The following is a 20,819-nucleotide window of genomic DNA, read 5'->3' as shown; positions in this document are numbered from 1 at the left end:
CAATATAATACTGCTTTCACTTTCTGCATCATTGAGCATTGGTTATGGGAACAAGTCATGAAATTTAGCCAACAATGACTGGGGAGAAAAATTATGTTGTAAATCATACAGACACTTCCGTTTGCACACCCCCTCACTACCCCCCCCTCCAGTTGTGATGATAAATTTTAGCTCTGAGTAATTTTAGTAGATTATAACCTTGTACAGGATATCCAAGAAATATGTTATACAGAATGTCAGATGAACGCACTCTATGAAGTCATTCTTTAATGTACTTGTTACAATCATCACTTCTTACTTCGACACTTAAGGTTAAAAAACTTCTACTTTCATCTAACTGGAATTTCTGGTGCTCTAAGTATTAGACAATTTCTGACCATTTTATTTACAACTTGGATGACTATTTCAGGTCAATTTTATGAAATTCGTCTATAAATGATTTGAAAATTTTCAGCATAGATTAGTTGATTATTTCTAGACTTTGCTTATTATAATTGTTACGACTCCATTTGATGGCAATACTAGTCAAGTCAGATCCCAGAGTGATACCTTGTTCATCGTTTAGCTGAAGTCACATTGCTTCTTGGGAATGCTATTTTTTGCTCACTGTTTGAAATTACTTCCGGACTAGCTTACGAAAACAAGTCAGAGCTTTGCAAAACTGAAAAGCAAATTAAATTTTTCTTTCACATTGGAACATAATTACACAAATATAAATAATACTTATGAGCTTTCATCATGGCTTCCAACTGGAAAATAAATTAAAAGGTATCCTTGATGGCATTTTCATTCACTATGATTATTTACTTTTGTCACTATATCTACTCTATTACTACAGATTTTACTCAGACGAAAAGGAAACATTAAATACAATAAATCACAATGTTAGTTTACCTCCATTTTTGTACTATATCAAGCATCCAATATGATTTCCTATGACTTCCTGATACATTAATGATTTTTAATTTATATCGTTAGAAATTCATATAAATAACAATCCCTATGTAATTGTTGAATATGTAGACTTCAAAATATTGTAAAGTCAACACCAAATTCAAAGTCTCTTTATCCACTGCCAAATGTTTCCACTGGCACAAATTGTCTTCAGATGAAAAATAATTGGTTGTTTGTTCAGTTCCCATCTCATGGTCCTGTAATAAAATTGTAACGACACCAATGTTGCTGATATCAACAGTTAGTTGAAATGGCTTGGCATAATTCAGTGCTATTAGGACTAATGTGGTAGAAAGGAAAGATAAAGCAACCAAAGGCAATCTGCCATTCCATTGTCTTTTCATGTTTATTGCCCTTCTTCAACAAAATTGTCAAGGGAGCCACCACTGTGGTGAAAATTGGAAATGAACACCACTCGAGCCAATATATCATACAATTTCTCATTTTATTTGAGGCACAGGAAACTCCAGCATGGTCCTTCTTTTGCTTCCCTGGGTGTGCTACTTGACCTTGTTCCACAATATGGCCCAAATAAGTTACTACTTCTTTTGCAAGTTCAATATTGACCAAGTTGTTGGCCAAACTGGTTCTTTGCAACTGATCAAACAATTCGTTCAAGTGTTGTAAATGTTCCTGCCAGGTTTGCCACCAAATTGTCAATACATACATGATCAGTTGCATAATCTGTCAGTTACTTTATTGGTCAATTGTGGAAAGGTTACTGGTGCATTTTTCATTATAAGGAATGTAACAATACCTTGAATAAGTACATTAGTGGTTAAAAATCCTGACTTTTTCTTTTTTGGTTATATCAATGGTCAATGGAACTTGACAATTTTCCTTTAATCAGTCAACTTTTGTAATATTCAAGTAACATTCACACCATATAAATGCCATGCAACGACCATCTCCAATGAGAGACAATCTAACTATGCCCATTAACATGTAGTGAAATTACAATCACTGAATTCTCCACTATCAACATTCTCCAAAAATTCAACTGGACTTGCTTTATAAATAAAAACCGAAAGAACTGTGGATGCTGTAAATCAGGAACAAAAGCAAAGTTGCTGAAGAAGTTCAGCAGGTCTGGCAGCATCTGTGAAGAAAACATCAGCGTTAAAATTTTGGGTTCAGCGACCCTTCCTCAGAACTGCTTTGTTCTTGTTTTTTATAAATACAATGGTGACAAATCGCAGGTCAGAGGCTAGCAATATTTCAGCAAGTGACTTGCCCCCTAACTCCTCAAAGCCTGTTCACCATCTACAAAGCACAAGTCAGGAATGTGACAGAATATTCCTTTCTTTCCTGGATGGGTGCAGCTTCAAGTACACTCAAGAGGCTTAACACCATCCAGGATAAAACAGATTGCTTGATTGGCACCACATCTGCTCCTTCCACCTCTGATGCTTAGTAGCAGCAGTGTGTGCTACCTACAAAGTGCAGTTCATAAATTCACCAAAGATCGTAAAACAACACCTTCCAAATCCACAACCACTACTATCTACAAGGACACCAGATATAAGGGAACCACCACCTGCAAGTTCCTCTCCAAGCCACTCACCATCCTGACTTAGAAATATAATCACTGCTCCATCAGTGTTGCTGGGTCAAAATCATGGAATTCCCTCCCTAACAGCATTGTGTGCCTACCTACGGCACACTGACTGCAGCAGTTCAAGAAAGCAGCTTATCATCACCTTCTCAGGAGCAACTAGGGACAGGCAATAAATGCTGGCCAGCCAGGGACACCCATATCCTGCAAGTGAATATAACCAAAAAAACCTTTGCTTGTTCAACCCTCTGAATACAATTCCTCAATCATGGAATGAATATGAATCCACCTTTGTCACTGCAACTGACTTTGGTTGTGCATGGATTATCACATTGTGATCCATCTGGTCAAAGCGAACCATAATAGGTTAGCTCCAGCTACTGTGAATTTGTTCATCAATTATATTCCCTTACTTGAGCTAAATTTTCTGGGTTGAGTCAGCAAAGGTGTTGCTCTGTGCATTACATCCCTTACATTAACACAATATATTGACAAATCATTTTCCCTGGCCGATATACACAAATCACCTTGTGTCTTCAATGGCCTTCATAAGCTACTTGAGTAGTTTCTGGAACAGATTACATATAACTTGTTAAGTACCTCTGCATTAACCAAACTAATTACTGGATGGTCAACTACTGAATTTTCAAATTCTGATTCTTTCACGAATCACTGTGATATCTTTATCTCACTCCTTACTTCATTAATCACAGTAAGTACACTTCTGGCCTCAGCATGCTCTCTGTCATAACATTGCTTTAACATATTAACATGGCATATTTGCTGATATTTTCCTCCTACCCAGAACACTCGCTGCATAATTCACTTCATTGGGTTTTGTGTTTAATTTGATAATGCCCAGTGATCCTCATTTTAATGTATCCCCCGAGAAAGGTAGAAAGACTAACACCTTGTCCTATGAGAAAAGCTCCTCGCTTGAGTCTTTTCATCTTCTCTAATTTTCATTACTTGTTGAGAACTTTTTGAATGGATTTTGGCTAGTGTTTTTTTTAAATCAGACATTCAACATATACATCAGAATGCAATCTCTGATCTTTGGTTTATAAGCTCCTCTTAATCATGTCCATATATCAGTTCAACAGGACTAAATCCTGTGGTCTCACTAGGGGCTTCCATAATGGTAAGCAGTAACAAAGGAATCCCTTTATCCCAATCTTTAGGACATTCCTAATAATAAAATGTCAATCATGGGCTTTAAAGTTTGATGCCATCTTTCTAATGGCTCTTGAGATTGTGGACTATAAGCTAAAAATGTAAAATGCATTATTCCCAAACTGTTAATTAATTCTTTGGATGTTGATGACAAAATTTGACAAATGATCTGCTTGTATTTCTTTGGGTAATTCATATCTTGTAAAATATTGAACTAACGCCTTCACTACTATTTTTGTCTTAATTTTCTCCAAAGGCACTGCTTCAGGATATCTTTTTGAAATATCCATTATGGTTAAAAGATTGGAATATCTTCTTCCCACTGCAATGGCACTGCAACTTGGTCATGTTGATGTCATTGATATATACCAAAAGCAGGATGCCTAGCCATAAACCAGAAAGACTGGAACTAAATCAAGAATATTCACTGTTAATTTCTGAATCAGTATTTTCGGGGTTGGGGGGGTGTGGATGGGGTAGTTCTTTGATTTGTGCCCAACATCTTCAGTGTGTTTCTTGAATTTCACAGCACACTGCATCTATTCACCCACCCAAGACTGCCTGTGAGTAGAAGTGGCAGAGATAGTAGGAACTGCAGATGCTAGAGAATCTGAGATAACAAGCTGTAGAGCTGGATGAACACAGCAGGCCAAGCATCATCAGAGGAGCAGGAAAGCTGAAGTTTCAGGCCTAGACCCTTCTTTCACTTCCATTGGTTACTCCATGAGAGTGCTAATTAACAATCTGACCCAAACAATAAACCCTGCTCCGTTGCTCAGTTCCTTTCATGAACAGTGGTTTCTGCTCTGCCATTCTGCAATTCCCACCGTTTCAGCCTGCTCCAACCCATGCCTGCTATGGATTGGTCACAGAACTTGACCAATTGCAAAATCTTCATTCGAGAATAGACTAAATCAATGGCTGAAAATGTCAAATGGTTGAGATTTTTAAATCTGGAAATGTCCTGCCAATTTCAGTACAGAAAAGAGAAGTAAGTGGAATTCTAATATCATGATTAATTTTAAACTTTCAATTCACATTCTGATCCTAGCATTAAAAATAGTTTTATTCATGAGGCTGCTGCTCCATTGCTTTGTAGTGACACAGCCCTGCCACAAGCACACGTGTGGTGCTCCACCTGGTGATGATATTGCCTTAAATATGAAGTGAGAGTCATCATAGTCCCCGAGGAGCACAGGCTGCTTTCTCATTACTAGCAAATGACTGGTGGTGAGTTTAAACTGAAGGCCAAACACCTTATTGTAAGAGCTGAGGCTGAGAGGACAGGGTCTTCATGGGTGACCTTATCTGGTACAGCAATTGAATCTGTAGTCACCATCACTCTGCTTCACAAACCTATAAACAGAACTAACTGATCCCCATTATCAGTGTCTTTTAAATAACATAATAAAGTAATTAGTTTGGTTCAATTTCTGAGTGCGCTGCTTGATGCACCACTTTCAACTCAGAACCCATCTGTTATGTTTCTTTCAAAGAAAGGCTAAACATGTTTGACTTATTCACTTTACTCTCCTTTTTTACTTAAGTTTTTAAAATGGTGTCAGACAACTGAATTTCTGCATCATCTCCCTTTTGCATAAACTCCCCCTCTTCCTGTCTAATAGTTTGGGCCTGACATCTCGCCACAGCTAAGGAACAATCCAGAATGCTGTTTTTGTGAAACTTCAGCCTGGTCATTTTCACTGACTGTTCCAATACCCTCAGTGAAGCTAATATTTTAGAACTAGCTGGGCAATCTCTGAAGATAAAATCAATTCTGTCTGTAGGGCTTTGTTGCAAAATTTCAAATATGACTTTTCCATTTACTAAATAACTTTTCAATCCAATTTACTGTAATGGCACAGGTTTGTAGTCTCTGCTTATACCTGCAATTAATATTTTTCCTTTATTAACCCGTCTGAAAGATAAACTGTATCATCAGCCAGCATCAGAGCTAAGTTGCAATAGTGCTTCTGGGTACCTTTATTAATTTGCCCCTTCAATGAGAAGAATAAGGTTGTAACTCTTGCTTTGAAATAATAAATTCAGAATCTCCAGTATTCCAATATTTTTGGTAGTAGTCGAGGAAGAATTTTCTTTATTGCCCTGAGGCAACCTCCTCCCTCTTAAAAGATTCTGAGGGAACACATCCACAGTGTACCACTGCCAAGGTTTTAATACCCCTTTCCTTTCCTAATGCAAACTTCTCTAAAGATTCCTTTGACATTCCTCCCTCAGCAATAGGTCTCCCATTTAACTTCCAGCAATTAATTTACATATATCGGGTATTATCACAGTGGAAGCATTTTATTTTAAGTATCCCTTACAGGTTCCAGTCCTTTTCCTTTATTATTTTAGTATCCTTGTTTGTTCCCTAAAACTAATACCATTTCCATCTCCAGATTTCCTATTCTTCCAATTTCCTTGTTGATTCCCACTTAACCATTTCACCTTACTCAACTATCTGTTGAGATATCTTAGGAATCCACTAGAACTGTTACTTCTTGGATCTTTGATATTTCAGACTAATCTAAATAAGACATTCAGGGTCACTGGAATATTTCAGAATTCTTCTATAATCATGATTTCTTTCAAATTCTCATTTTTTGTTCTAACTTCAAAGATCAAAACCACTGATTCTACAGTATTTCTTCTTTTCTTGCAAATTCCACAAATATCTGAATAAGTTTCTTCCTTATTGTCCAAATTTTTAATTGATAAGCTTCAGGAACAATCTCACAAGCATTGAGTGTTGTTCTTTTAACAGTTTCATAGTTTGAAGACTATCCTGCAGACAGACTGGTGTACATGTACATAGCTGAACTTACCACAGCACTTCATAAGCTTGTGTTTCTTCAGAGGCATGATGTAAATAAGTTGCAGTCATCATTCTAATAGATTTTCTTATTCACTTGAGCTAATTAAAATTCAAATGATTTGATGTAAAGTGCCAATTCTCTATGCAACTATATGGGTGCATGGTGAAGCCGCTCAATGGCCTTTTAAAGCCACCTCCCCCATCAACACTGTACTTTGCCAAGGTGTTTATGCCACCATTTTATTCCAGTCAACTTATAAAGAATTTCAGTTTAAATTTTCCTTGTCAAATAATTTCTGAATTTCTTATGTAATTTAGCTTGCTTACTGCGGATCTGTTGGGTCATTATTAAAGCATCTTTATTAAAGATTCACTGTTGGTTTCGTGGTTAGGATTTGGTGGTTTTGCCACCATGGCCGAGGTTCGATTTCCGGTCATGGAATAGAAGTTGTGTTGTATCGGGCAGCATGGTGGCACAGTCGTTAGCACTGCTGCCTTACAGCACGAGGGGCCCGTGTTGATTCCACCCTCAGGTCACTATCTGTGCGGAGATTGCACATTCTCCCCGTGTCTGCATGGGTTTCCTCCAGTTTCTGGTGCTACAGTTTCCTCCCACACTCCAAAGGTGTGCAGGGTAGGTGGCTTGGCCGTACCAAATTGCCCGTAGCGTGCAGGGATGTGTAGATTAGGTGGGTTATAGGGGGATGGGTCTAGGTAGAATGCTCTATGGGTCACTGTAGACTTGTTGGGCCAAAGGGCCTATTCCCACATTGTAGGGGCTCTATGATCATCAGAACATGTGTCAATGGTATTTAATACAAATTGAATAAAGTTATTTTAAAGTCAAGGGGGGAAAAATGATACTCTGATGTTAATTTTACAGCAAGGCACCTGTGTCCTATTTGGGGGAGGATGAGGTGAGAAGATCACATTGGCAAAATGGGTAGTGCCCCTGCCTCTGGAACACAAGCTCAGGAATGGAGTTCTGCCCCAGCACTTGATGGCCATAGAAGGTGCATTCATAACATGGTCAAAAAGCTTAATTATCAATCTGCAAATCCTTCAATGTGCCTATCACTGGCAGTAGGACTTGAAGTGGGATTTTCTCCCGGTGCTGGATGTAGGGTGTTGTCCCTCAACCTCTGGTTTCTAGATGTTCCAGGAAAGAAAAAGCCACGGAAACATAAAAAAGCATGTACTTTGTCTGTGTTATACACGATCGGGCATAGGAAGCTGTAAGTCTATGCTTTGTTCGTGGGGTATGAAGGACAAGTTCCAGAACTAGGCCCGCTGAACCTAACTGCCTGCTCTTTGAATGAAATCTATGGATGCAAATCTTCTCCACTCTAAGCAACTGCATCTCAGGATAGTTACTTGGAGGATGGGAAATTTTAATCCATTGACTTAGCTACTGATAATTGGGTTACTGACCGGCAAGTTTTCACAATGAGCTTGTTCAGAGCAATGCAAAAACCAGCAATTTTTTGTCCTGATCAGGAATGGCTTTCTACTAGCTGGTGTTTGAGTAACTGTTTCAAATTTTCTCAGTCACAGCAATTCACTGGAGTAAACATAATTTTGCTTTACTGCTTATGCCCGCATCATACAGGTAACTAGTTCCCAAACCTAATGCTAATAAAATGTGAGGCTGGATGAACACAGCAGGCCAAGCAGCATCTCAGGAGCACAAAAGCTGATGTTTCGGGCCTAGACCCTTCATCAGAGAGGGGGATGGGGAGAGGGAACTGGAATAAGTAGGGAGAGAGGGGGAGGCGGACTGAAGATGGAGAGTAAAGAAGATAGGTGGAGAGAGTGTAGGTGGGGAGGTAGGGAGGGGATAGGTCGGTCCAGGGAAGACGGACAGGTCAAGGAGGTGGGATGAGGTTAGTAGGTAGCTGGGGGTGCGGCTTGGGGTGGGAGGAAGGGATGGGTGAGAGGAAGAATCGGTTAGGGAGGCAGAGACAGGTTGGACTGGTTTTGGGATGCAGTGGGTGGGGGGGAAGAGCTGGGCTGGTTGTGTGGTGCAGTGGGGGGAGGGGATGAACTGGGCTGGTTTAGGGATGCAGTAGGGGAAGGGCTCCCCTTCCTTGACCTGTCATCCCACCTCCTTGACCTGTCTGTCTTCCCTGGACTGACCTATCCCCTCCTACCTCCCACCTACACTCTCTCCACCTATCTTCTTTACTCTCCATCTTCGGTCCGCCTCCCCCTCTCTCCCTATTTATTCCAGTTCCCTCTCCCCATCCCCCTCTCTGATGAAGGGTCTAGGCCCGAAACGTCAGCTTTTGTGCTCCTGAGATGCTGCTTGGCCTGCTGTGTTCATCCAGCCTCACATTTTATTATCTTGGAATTCTCCAGCATCTGCAGTTCCCATTATCTCCCAAACCTAATGCTACTTGGTTCTCCTGCAGTGCTTGTTATAACAAGGGTAAGAGTTTGGCACAACATCATGGGCTGAAGTGCCTGTACTATGCTGTACTGTTCCATGCTAAAAATGTCATTACATTTTTGGAATAATTTTTATACTCTCAGATTAACTAGAAAAGTCTATGGATGCGTTACACTGCACTCAAAAATAGTAATGTCTGGTACTTCAAGTAGAAAAATGGCCTCGGTGTGTGTTTTTGTGCTTTGAAAGGAGAGGGAGGGCATGATTTTAGGTTTATAGACTACTGGGAGGTGTGAATAAAATTGATTGTAAAGCTGTTGTTTTAAAGAGCTCGTGTTCTTCTAACCAGCTGATACAAATTCAAAATTAACAAACCTCAGCAAAAATTTTACAATGACTTCTTTCCACCCCTTTTTATTCACAGTGCTTGAAGTGAAACAAATCCAAAGTATAAACAGTTCATGTTATATTTATTCAAGTCTTTTTTTTGCAATTAGTTAGAAAAATATCTGGCTGAAAATTTTTGAAAGACGTGAAGACTCCAGACAAAAATGACCAAATGCTGTGAGGAAAATGATTGCTCCCTTGCTGATGGAACCATAAAAATGGAATAAAGCTGGTCAGGGTTGAATAACTTAAATTGTAATGTTAGATTGGTGGTCCAGCACTACATCAATATTACCTGATAGGTCAGTGTGAGTGCCTCACCAAGTTTCTATCTTGGAAATCCATTTATTGTTGAACATGTAAATTGTACCTGGTCAGTGGCAGGAGAATTTTTTCTGTCTCAAAATATTTTTGCAAATGTCTTGAGACGGTGAATAATGGAAAGAAATCTACAATTTCCTCAGTCTCTGATTTTAATATTAAAGTGGTTTAGCAGGAAAGTTTCATGTATCTAAGACAAATAATTTGTTCACAAATAAGCAAGTTGCTGTTCATTCCTGGAACACGGGCCTGACCTGTACAGCCATCATAGATTGCCCATCCCGAATTGTGCTTGAGTGGATAATGCTGAGACTGAATCTGCAGCAATCTTGAACTGTTACAATCAATGTAATTTGATAAATCCACAGTGCTGTCAGGAGGGCCAATCTAGGACCTTGAACCAGTGATAGTGAAAGAATGGCAATATGGCTTCAGGGCGGGACTGATGTATAAGGAGAGATTGACTAGGTAGGGATTGTTATCACTGGAATTCAGATGAATGGGTTTTGAGGTTGGATTTCATAGAGACTTATAAAATCCTGACAGGACCAAACAAGATAGATGCAGGGAGTTTGTTCCTGATGGTGGGTGTGTCCAGAACCGAGGGTCACAAACCGAGGATTTGGGATGGACGCTTTATGGCAGAGATGGGAAGACATTTCTTTACCCAAAGAGTGGTGAAACTTTAGAATGCATTACCACAGGAAGTAGTTGATTCAAGAGGCGACTAGGTATAGTACTTGGTGCAAGTGGGATCAAAGGTTATGGGGAGAAAGTAGGATTAGTCCACTGAGGTAGACGATCAGCCATGATCGTGATGAATGGTGGAGCAGGCTTAAAGGGCTGAATGGCCTCCTCCTGCTCCTATCTTCTGTGTTTCTATGTCAGAGTTGTATGGCTTGGAGACGTTGCAGATGGAGGTGTTCCTATGAGTCCACTATCCTTGCCCTGTATTACTTCACTGGGTAGCATGTTGAAGATTCAACTCAATCTTTCCTGGAGTTATTGCTAAAGTTGAAGTAGTAGAATTGCCCTAACTTGCCTGTATTTTAGACTTGGGTTGATAGCAAGGATCAGATTTCTGTAATTAGCAAAAATCACTTTACTGCAAATAAATAAACTCTAGCTGCACATAGACGATTATGAATTATTTGGTATGTAATTCACTAAAACAGTAACCCCTTTTATCACCTTCCCTCTTACAGACATACACAGGAAAAATAAATGGCTGTTATGAACAGAGGGAAACATAGGGAAGGAGGTTCAGTGTTCTTGTTTACAGGTGCGGAGGTGCTAGTGTTGGACTGGGGTGGACAAAGTCAAAAATCACATGACACTGGTTTAAGTCCAACAGGTTTATTTGAAAACACAAACTTTTGAAGTGTAGCCCCTTTGTGAGGCTGTGCTCCAAAAGCTTATGATTTCAAATAAACCTGTTGGATTATATCCTTTTCAGACTTGCTGAGATGATGATTGTGCTGATTAGAACACTGCTTCTCAGTCTTCTCCCAATACTTTCACTTGCTTCTGGGAGTTCAAGTTGACTGGTTCACTCTTATTAACGTCTTTGGCTTGCAAATTTTAATTAATAACTTACAGCAACTGAAGGAAAGAAATAAATGTTTTCTTCAGGCTTCATTGTATTTTGTTGCAGAAAACAGAAGCAGTTCCTGAACTTGAGGAAGTCTAATGGCTATCTTGGTCACAACTCCAAGCTGTTGAACTACCTAGGAACCAAGCATGCAATTGTTGGTCGGCAGAATGTCTTTGTCATCAAAAACTAGTTACCAGCTCACAGACCAATCAGCTATTTGATGCTGCCCGAACCTACATTTGCACGCAGGCCTTGGCGCCAGCTTGTCTGCAAACCATCTATTACTTCTTAAATAAGCAGCTGTGTAAACAATACCCACGATGGCTGCTATGTTATTTGCTTTCAAAAATGCAACAATCTACGGCCAATTCTTGGTTTTGAAATGTTTATTTCTACTCCAGTCCACAATCAAAGAATACAGAACAATTTTAAAGACCTTTTGCAGTCCTTCTAGAGAGTAGAGGTCAAGGGGTTGCATGGCACTGTCAAAAAGAACCCATGGCAACTTGCTGCAATACCCCTCGTACAGGGCTACCTTCATTCTTTTTAATAAAATCATGGTTGCCTTCCAGCACCCAACATCAAAGAGCAGGTTATCGGCAAGGAAATGCCATTTGATAGGTGTATTAATGACAGTTTCCAACACTTCTTTGAATGAGAAAAGACTTATGGGGCATTCATTGACTGGATTAAATTGGTCCTACTTTTTGTGGACATGAAATACCTGGTAAATTTCCACTTTTTGGATAAATGTCAATTCGTCACTGAGCTGGAATGAAGTCTTCATTGACCATAAAATGCTATGGAAGGGCATGAAATTGTGCAACAATATACGAAACAAACCTGCCATGCTTTTCTAGTTGAATTAACTAACTATTTTCATTAAATATGTTGATTCATCAAATGCAGATAATGGGAAAAGTTATCAGGCAGAAGGTGACAATCCATATCTATGCAAAGTTAGCAACCTGGAACTAACAAGTTCTATAAATAAAATTGTGTCACTGAGATGGAATGATTTTTGTAATAATTTAAGAGGAGAATGTGAATGAGGCACCTTAGTTTATAAATTCAAAACCACTCTGAGGCAAGAGGAAGAAATGCATCTTTTTATTATCATCTAAATAACTGTGGGAAAGGAGGAGCATTTCCAGGAAGGAGAAAATGCAAATAAGGTATTGCAGTTTAATTAAGTACTGAAGATCCAGTCTAAGAAGAACATGCACTCTATCAACTTTATAATGCATGCAGTTGAAAATAACAGGGAAAAGGAGAGAATAATAGCTGAATTCCTTTCGTCTTCTGAGTAAATTATTATAAGATCTCTAGCTTTGTTACCAGTAACTTGGACTAGGATGAGGTTGTACTTTAGTTTATGCCATGTCCTTTCATGAACAAAATGTGTTGAGAAATACTTGAAAGAGGGTTAAGTGGTTTTTTTGATTATAGTATCATTAGGTTCTAAGTAGTCCTTCTGTGACCTGTAATTGTTTTAGCAGTTCATCTCAAGAAGGAAAGAGTAAATGGAAAGCCAATTGCAATGGAGTTGAATTTAAAACTGTGTTTTATTTCCTGGTTAGCAGTTCAGAACATTCTGAAAATTTGTGCAAAGAGAAAAGCAAGGAAAAACCTTCAAGAATGGACCAGTCTTCTGTTTTGGCCATGTTTGAATAGATGCTGGTGTTGAAATATGTCTCTGAGATTGTAGCAGAGACTGTGGTTCTGTGTGTTCTACAATTAGAAAGATCAGAACATAGGAGGCGGGCAGACTGAGAGGCCGTGGATTGGATAATGACCATTGCTGCTGTATAGTCCTGCCACACCATACTTCAACAAGCAAGAATAGTATAATGAAAAGTTTTCTTAAAATAAAAGTCACTTTTTTAAAAATTGGCCAGTGTACTAAGAAGCGTTTCTCTGCTCAATTCCTCCAAAATAGTGCCACGTGACCTGTTCTATCCATTGAGGGCAGACAAAGTCTTGCAGCAGCTCTGAGAATGCTGCACTCCCTCAGTATTGCACTGGAATATCAAACAAGTTTGAGTCTCTCTGGCATATGACCCAAAATCTTTTAACTTGGTGTGACAGCTTCTATTGCTTTTGTAGTAAATAGATATACACACCCATGGCTCAACATTTGTAATGAAGTAAGGCTGTACATTTTATATTTAGATTGGCAACATTGTTGGATGTGTATTACATATGGCAGATTAGATTTAAACAATTAAATTGAGATGTTAGAATAATTTCCACTTGTATAACACCCAGCAATAACCTCCAGACGTTCCAAAGTATTTCGCAACTAAAATCTAAGAGAAAAGACTAGACAACTGGAACACACCAAGGTCCCTCACATAGCACTGAAGTTAAGAGAAGATCTGTTTGTGGTTAATGGTGTTGAATGAGGGATAAATATTAGGTGGAACGCCATAGAAAAATCTGTTCTCGTAATGTACAATTTATAGCCATCCTTCACCTATACTTCAAAATAATTGATAATTATTTAACTGTATTAAAAGATGATGAGGTACAGGATTTATGACAAGAAATTGGAACAATTACATGTCAGACTAGATAGCTCATCTGAAACAGTCAAGTATTTCAACTACAGTTTGACATTCTAAATGTTGACATTTAGAGAACTGTTTTCTATTGCTAATCAAAATGTTACATACCTTTGTTCTGAGTTCAGCAGTATTGCTGCCAAAACTCTCATCTATGCCTTTGAAACCTCCAGATGAGCCTATTCAATTCCTTTGACTAATTTGATACTATCCAGGACAGTTTTCAATCCTAGGATCTCCATGTATTTGAAATTGTCCAAAATATTGCTGATGGAAGACTGACCGGCATCAACTCCTATTCACCCTTTGGGCTTTTGCCCTACAACTGGGGCTTAGTATAAAATCCCACCCTTGTGTTCGTAGAAACATAGAAGTTAGGAACAGGAGGAGGCCATATGGCCCTTCAAGCCTGCTTCGCCATTCTTCACGATCGCAGTTGATCATCCAACCCAACAGCCCAATCTTGCTTTCTCCCCGTAACCTTTGATCCCATTCGCTCCAGGTGCTATATCTAGTTGCCTTTTGAATACATTCAATGTTTTGGCATCAACTGTTTCCTGTGGTAATGAGTTCCACAGGCTCTCCACTCTTTGGGTGAAGAAATGTCTCCTTATCTCCGGCCCAAATGGTCTATCATGACTCCTCATACTGTGACCCTTGGTCCTGGACACACTCACCATTGGGAACATCCTCCCTGCATCTATCCTGTCCTGTCCTGTTAGAATTTTATAAGTCTGGCAAAATGCTCTGTAAAATCACCATGCATGACAATCATCTAAGAACACAGTTTTCTCCAACCCTGGCTTCCCCTGCAGCTCCATTCCTTTCATCTCTCACCAGCTGCTGCACCTCCAGCCACCTCAGTATAAGGTCTATGTGGCTTCTCTTAAACCCCTTCTCACACTCACCCCTTCTTATAAGAGACCCTGAAAGCCACCCTCTTAACAAAACTTGTAATTATTCCTTCCTATTATCTCTTAATTCTTTTGCATTTAGTGATATTGTGAAGAACATTGGGATGTATTATATATTAAATTGCTGTATAAATAAAACACATTGTTAATGTCTAAATAGTACCAATGGATTTCTCTCTGAGGGCAGATGGGACTTTGGTTTAACATTTCATTCAAAAGGCAGACACTGACGGTTGAAGAGCTCTATCAGAATTGCACTTAAGGGTCAAGAAGGCTGCAGTGTTCCTATTTCCTGATAGAAATCGTATTCCCCATTTTTAGACATCAGCAGGTCATAGATCATAAGCCCATGCAATTTCAATTAGAGGCCCATATTGTGTTAATTTTCCACTGCTGATTTATTTGAGTTGCTGTTGCTTGTAGTGCATGTTGGAGAAGTGAAGTGCTTGCAAGGCTAGTATGTGTTTTAGCTAGCCTCCTGTTGTTAAAGATAGTCTGTCCTTTTCAAAAGGATGCTGCGGAACTAAATGTTGCCAAAATGTCATTTTGGCAGCCTGATGGGGAAGACAGACATTAGCCCAGGATGCATGCTCCAAGATTTACAGGTGCTACCCTGGAGGCACTAGACCCAGGACTAGGAAACAGATGGTGTCTGTGAAAGGCCAGGATTCTCTCAAGCCAGGCTCTCTAAATGGAGCCGAGTTAACGGCATGGCAGTTTCACTTCGCGAATCTTGCTCTGAGAGCCATTGAGAAGAGTGACAGGGCCAGAAGAAGTTTTAATAACCATAGGCATAGGGTCAAAGTAAGCGATGCATCTTCACTACAACTCATACACATACTGAACTTGTGCCCAACATTCAAATATCCTGTTTTATCCTCACCCACCTTTTGCTGCCTCTGCAAAGAAGTGCAACTATAAGCCCAGCGCACACAACCACTTTTCTTGAAGGATTGGATTTTGCAGGTAATGGGAGGGAAATCTGAAAGATGGTGGAGGATGGAGCATCATGGTGCCATCTCCTGACTGTGTTTGAGGAGATGGTGCTGAGAATCATGAGTCTAGAGATAGTCATAGCAGAGCTTCTGGTGTCATTGAGACTTTAGGACGATAGCGGATTATTTCTTTTTTCTTCTCCTTCCTTGCTTGTCATCAGCTTGAGGTATGAAATGGACGTTGCAGATGGTGTACACTCTGGGACGCTTACTTGCCTTCCCCACTGCAGCACTCGTGTTCTGGTTTGTATGTTTTTACATTCCTGGAAACCGCTGGCCAATCAGGAAGAAGGTGAAGGGCTTCCCTACACTAGTGTTGAGGATGTCCTGGCAAGTTCAACCTCCCACTCAGAAGCAAGCACCCTAGAGTGCAGCATCAAGTCACCCTGTGCATTTGATGAGTCATCAGACTCCAGTAGGCTACAGCCAGATAAGGAGAACAGGATAGCTCATGTTCCAGCTCCCCAGAGGGCAAGATTACTGACCAGTTCTGCAGGGAACTTGGATGAGGACGTCAGTGGGGCAGGCTGCAGGAGTGGGCTAGTGAGCAAACATAACCAGATGTTTGATGCTTTGACAGGCTTGCTAGACAGTCTGCCATCACTGTCAAGGAGGAGTGCAGCTTTAGCATGGCACAGAATATAACGTGATGCTTTAGTTCCCTTCTTTCCATGTGGAAGTGATGGTCAGTCTCAGAGCAGCACTTCCAGATCCACCCATGATGTAGTTTCTGCTGCTATTGTTCTGCTACATTTCCACATGGGCAGAACCCCACAGAGTCTCAGAACCTCAGTGTAACATGGCTATTGGATTTATGATTGCTGCAATACAGGCACACACAGTTGTCATTCATGGCTGTGAGATTACAGTGCTCAAAGTTCTTCCAGCAGGTTATCAAGCTTGTTGAGATGTCATCCTGGGGAAGTGACAGTGGGTCCATTTACACACAAACCTTTCTGAGGATGGCTGTCTTCTTGCTCTGACCATCACTACAGTGAGACAGTGCAAAATCAAGTGACATGCATGGCATGACCTTCTGTACGCTGGTCTCATCAGCATATCATGTAGCCAGACTTAACCCCTTATCCTACAATGTCACAGAAAATAGAAACCGAGTTTTCTCTATAACACCCTCTCTAGTTGCACTCCAGAAAAACTCCACCCTGCCTCCTGCTGTTTTCATGCTGCCTTTTAGACTGTAAGCACCAATTCGAAACACACAGCACCATACTTTCACAAACTCAAGCCAAAAACGTGACCCCATAACTTGTTATTTCATCCTTTTTAAAAGCATTGGTGCCAGGTCATTCTTGCAGTTCAGTTCCTGATAATTTAATAAAAACAAAATGCTGCAGAGACTGAGCAGGCCTGGCCACTTCTGTGGGGAGAGAAACCAAGTTGACATTTCAATTCCAGTGATAATGGGAACTGCAGATGCTGGAGAATCCAAGATAACAAAGTGTGGAGCTGGATGAACACAGCAGGCCAAGCAGCATCTCAGGAGCACAAAAGCTGACGTTTCGGGCCTAGACCTCTCTGATGAAGGGTCTAGGCCCGAAACGCCAGCTTTTGTGCTCCTGAGATGCTGCTTGGCCTGCTGTGTTCATCCAGCTCCACACTTTGTTATCTCTGACATTTCAAGTCCAGTGATTCTCCTATTCTGAACTCTTGATCGTTAAGTTACAGACAAAGGTGTTGAATGGATCTGTGTGGTCCAAATTTGGAAAATGACAATTACATCAGTAGGTTAAGCTCCATAGTAGTTCAGTTTCTGGGGAACTCAGATGATGCCCACTTGAATGTCCTTATGAAGAAGTGGAACTGCAAATACAGATTTCAGTTTCTCTATTTTTCTTAGCTCAATGGCAAAAAGACCTTCATGTAAGATAAACATTTTCTACAACAGCTTTGTGGTGCATTCCAAAGCTAAAGACACAACATTAGAAATAAAGTAGTTACTTATCAGACTATATTTTGGGTACAGAATGATGAATGAACAAAGAATAAAAAACTTCTGTCTCCCACATTGAGTTATTTGGTAAATGCTTAACCGCATTAAAATAATTTGTTACAGATGACAACAAAAAATCAACAGTTGTATCAATCAGGATAGTTACCGTGAAGAAAGGGATTTGGATTATTCAAATAACTTTAAAACATTAAGCGAACCTTGTTTTTCTAATGCTGATGGAAGGCAATCAGCAGTAGTTGTTGTAATTTTTATTGTAATCCTCACTTCAACCTGCTTAATTTATTATGACACAGGTCAGTAACCAAATGTAGTAATTAATTTGAAAGGAAATAAGCAGTATGCATTTTGGCAGTTTAAATTTATGACTTCGGAGTTCGAACATTTGTTTGAGTGCAGAAGCGTTCACTGTAATTTGAGAAGATATTTATCCAGGAGAGTTGTCACTATTGACAGAGTTTATATTTATTGGCCTTCTCAATTTGCCCTCATCAGAAAGGACACTAATCTAAAATGATGAGCTGAATTTTCCCATCAGTCTATAAACAGACTGAGAGACGAAGGGCTGTTAATTTGGAAGGGGAGGGAGCCACCATTAGGGGAGTCTGACATCCTCCTGTCACTGTGGTATATTAACAGGCAGCCAACTGAAAGAATGAATTGCCCAATTAATGGTTGTCTCCTCTGCCCCTGACCGGCGCCAGGAGAGCTAGCTTTGTGTAGAGTTTACCATGGGAATATTGACAGCCTCCCAGCAAGGGGTTCCTGGTTTGAGAGGTTTGAACTTCCCCTTGATGGGTGCTCTATGAACCACTGAAGGGATCCTCCTGGAGTAATGGCTGCTTCCCACGCCCAAGGTGGTGTTGAACTCTCTCTCTTATCACCTTCCCACAATCACATCCTGCCTGCCTGACCGCAGCTTCCTCAAGAAACTCACCTCTCTGATGAAGGGTCTAGGCCCGAAACGTCAGCTTTTGTGCTCCTGAGATGCTGTTTGGCCTGCTGTGTTCATCCAGCTCCACACTTTGTTGTCTTTGAGGGCACATTGGCAGCCTCAGCAGTGACTTGCTGATTGACTGCAATGACAAATACAGTCTCAGGGTGCCAGCAGCACACCCACGGAACTTTCTACTTCATGTGGCTGAACATATTCTCCTCTTAAAAATTAAACTGGATAACTCAGTTTCTCTCTCCAGATATCCTGCAAAACCAGTTGAGTGTTTCTAATACTCTTTTTATTTCAGATTTCACCATGATCACAGTATTTCACTGTTTTGCTGGCTAATAAAAGACTGCTACTGTACAAGTAGTAATTCTGTTCATCTTGCAGCAGTGCCCAATATTGCAGCTAATTTTGATTTCAGGATCAATAGGCCTATAACTGCATGTATCAGATTGTTTCCAATTCACTATCATTAGGCATTCTACTCTGTCCCCCCACCAAATGCAACTGATACTGACTACTTTGCTGTTGTAAACTGTGGTCCCGTTTTCTTTTCCTCTCAAGTTGTAGTACCTACTGTTTCACTCAAGTCTCTGCATAACATTTCTGGAACTCCACAGATGCAATCGGTTAACACAGAACATAGAACAGTGAAGCACAGTGCAGGCCCTTCAGCCCACGATGTTGTGCTGACCTATTATTCTATTAAGATCAATCTACCCTGTATACCCTACATTTTACTGTCCTCCATGTGCCTATACAAGAATCGCTTAAAAGTCTCTAAAGTATCTGACTCCACGTGCCAGCAGAGCAGTCCAGGACAGGTACAGCTTTTTATCAAAGTCAACATTGACGTCATAAACGATAAATAAGGAATGATAATTTAAACCTAAATTATCATTTCTCAGCTTTCTCAACCTGTTTGCAGACTTTGACATGCACCTCCAATTCCCCATCCACCATATCCAGCAAAATAGATTGGTACTGATCTGTTTCATTTCCTTTTCCAATTAGTTTTTTTTTAAAACTTTCATGTTCATACAAAAATAAATGGGAATCTTTGATTTCTGCTTTTGTGCTTGGCCTTCAGCACCTTCACCACTAGCTTCTGTTCCTCATTAAGGAATGTATGCTTAATTCTGTCATATACATACTTAGTGCACTTGGAGGCACCATAAGCTCGACTGGTGAGCTTTTTGGTCTCTGACATTCTCATTAGGACTTTGAGTCCAACAGCCTAAAATACTACGGTCTTCCAGGACAGTTGTCACATGCAGACTTTGATACTTTGCCAACTTTTTTGGTGTACAGGAACATGATGTGGTTCCCAGATGTGCAAGACAATCTTTCCTTTCCAAGACAACTTACGGTGGTATATCAGGCATTGAACCATCTTCTTGACCCGCACTCAGTTTTATCTGAAATCACAGCCAGAGCAATGGCTTCTTTTTTGTTCGTACAACACTACTTCTGACGTCTCCCAAGGACCTACCCTTAACCGTTCATAATCTATCTAAAAATTACCCCTTGATGATATTGTCTGAAAACAGTGTTTCGCTGGTACACTGATGCCTAGATTTGCAATATCACCACCATCTCTTGAACCTTCCATCATCTCTAATTTTTGAGACTCTTTATCCAGTATCCAGTACCAGATAAGCTTAAACTTTTGTCGACAATTTAAAAATCGTCATGTTTTCAAAACTCTGTGTCTTACACTTTCCCTGTCTCTGTAATCTCTTCTAGCCTCACAACCCTTTGATGTTTACATTCCTCTACATAGAGAAAGGACTGACCATTACACTGTAGTACAGGAAACCATTCAAGTGGGGGGAAGCAAGAAAAAAGTGGTGGGGGTTTCTACAATCAGGGGTACAGACTGCATCCTTTTGTAAGCAGGAGAGTCCTGCATGGCATGTTGCCTGTCTGGTGCCAAGGTAAGGGACATAGCAAACCAGCTTCGAAGGATTTGGGAAGGGGAGGATCAAGTTGCTGGGTTCCATGTCGGAACCATAAACATAGGCAACAGTAGGCAAAATGTCCTGTTTGGGGAATATCAGGAATTGGGATTTTTTAAAAACACAGGACCTAATTGGTAACAATACTTGGGTTGCTGTCCAAGCCACTTGCAAAGTAGCTAGCATTAAGAAAATTGGGAATAAAACATGTGGGCAAAGGAGTGGTGTGAGAAAATGGGGTCCCATTTCATTGGACACATGTCAGCATTGGGTCAGGAAGGAATT

At 40.3% G+C, this 20,819-nt stretch overlaps 1 pseudogene; it reads right to left on the bottom strand.

The window, feature by feature from the left end:
* Positions 1 to 19,636: 19,636 nt before the first annotated feature.
* On the bottom strand, positions 19,637 to 19,969 carry LOC125454404 (large ribosomal subunit protein eL34-like; annotated as a pseudogene).
* Between the last annotated feature and the right edge of the window lie 850 nt (positions 19,970 to 20,819).

The sequence above is a fragment of the Stegostoma tigrinum genome, chromosome 7, assembly GCF_030684315.1.
Source record: "Stegostoma tigrinum isolate sSteTig4 chromosome 7, sSteTig4.hap1, whole genome shotgun sequence".
NCBI lineage: Eukaryota > Metazoa > Chordata > Chondrichthyes > Orectolobiformes > Stegostomatidae > Stegostoma > Stegostoma tigrinum.
This window is presented reverse-complemented; position numbering and strand designations above follow the sequence as displayed.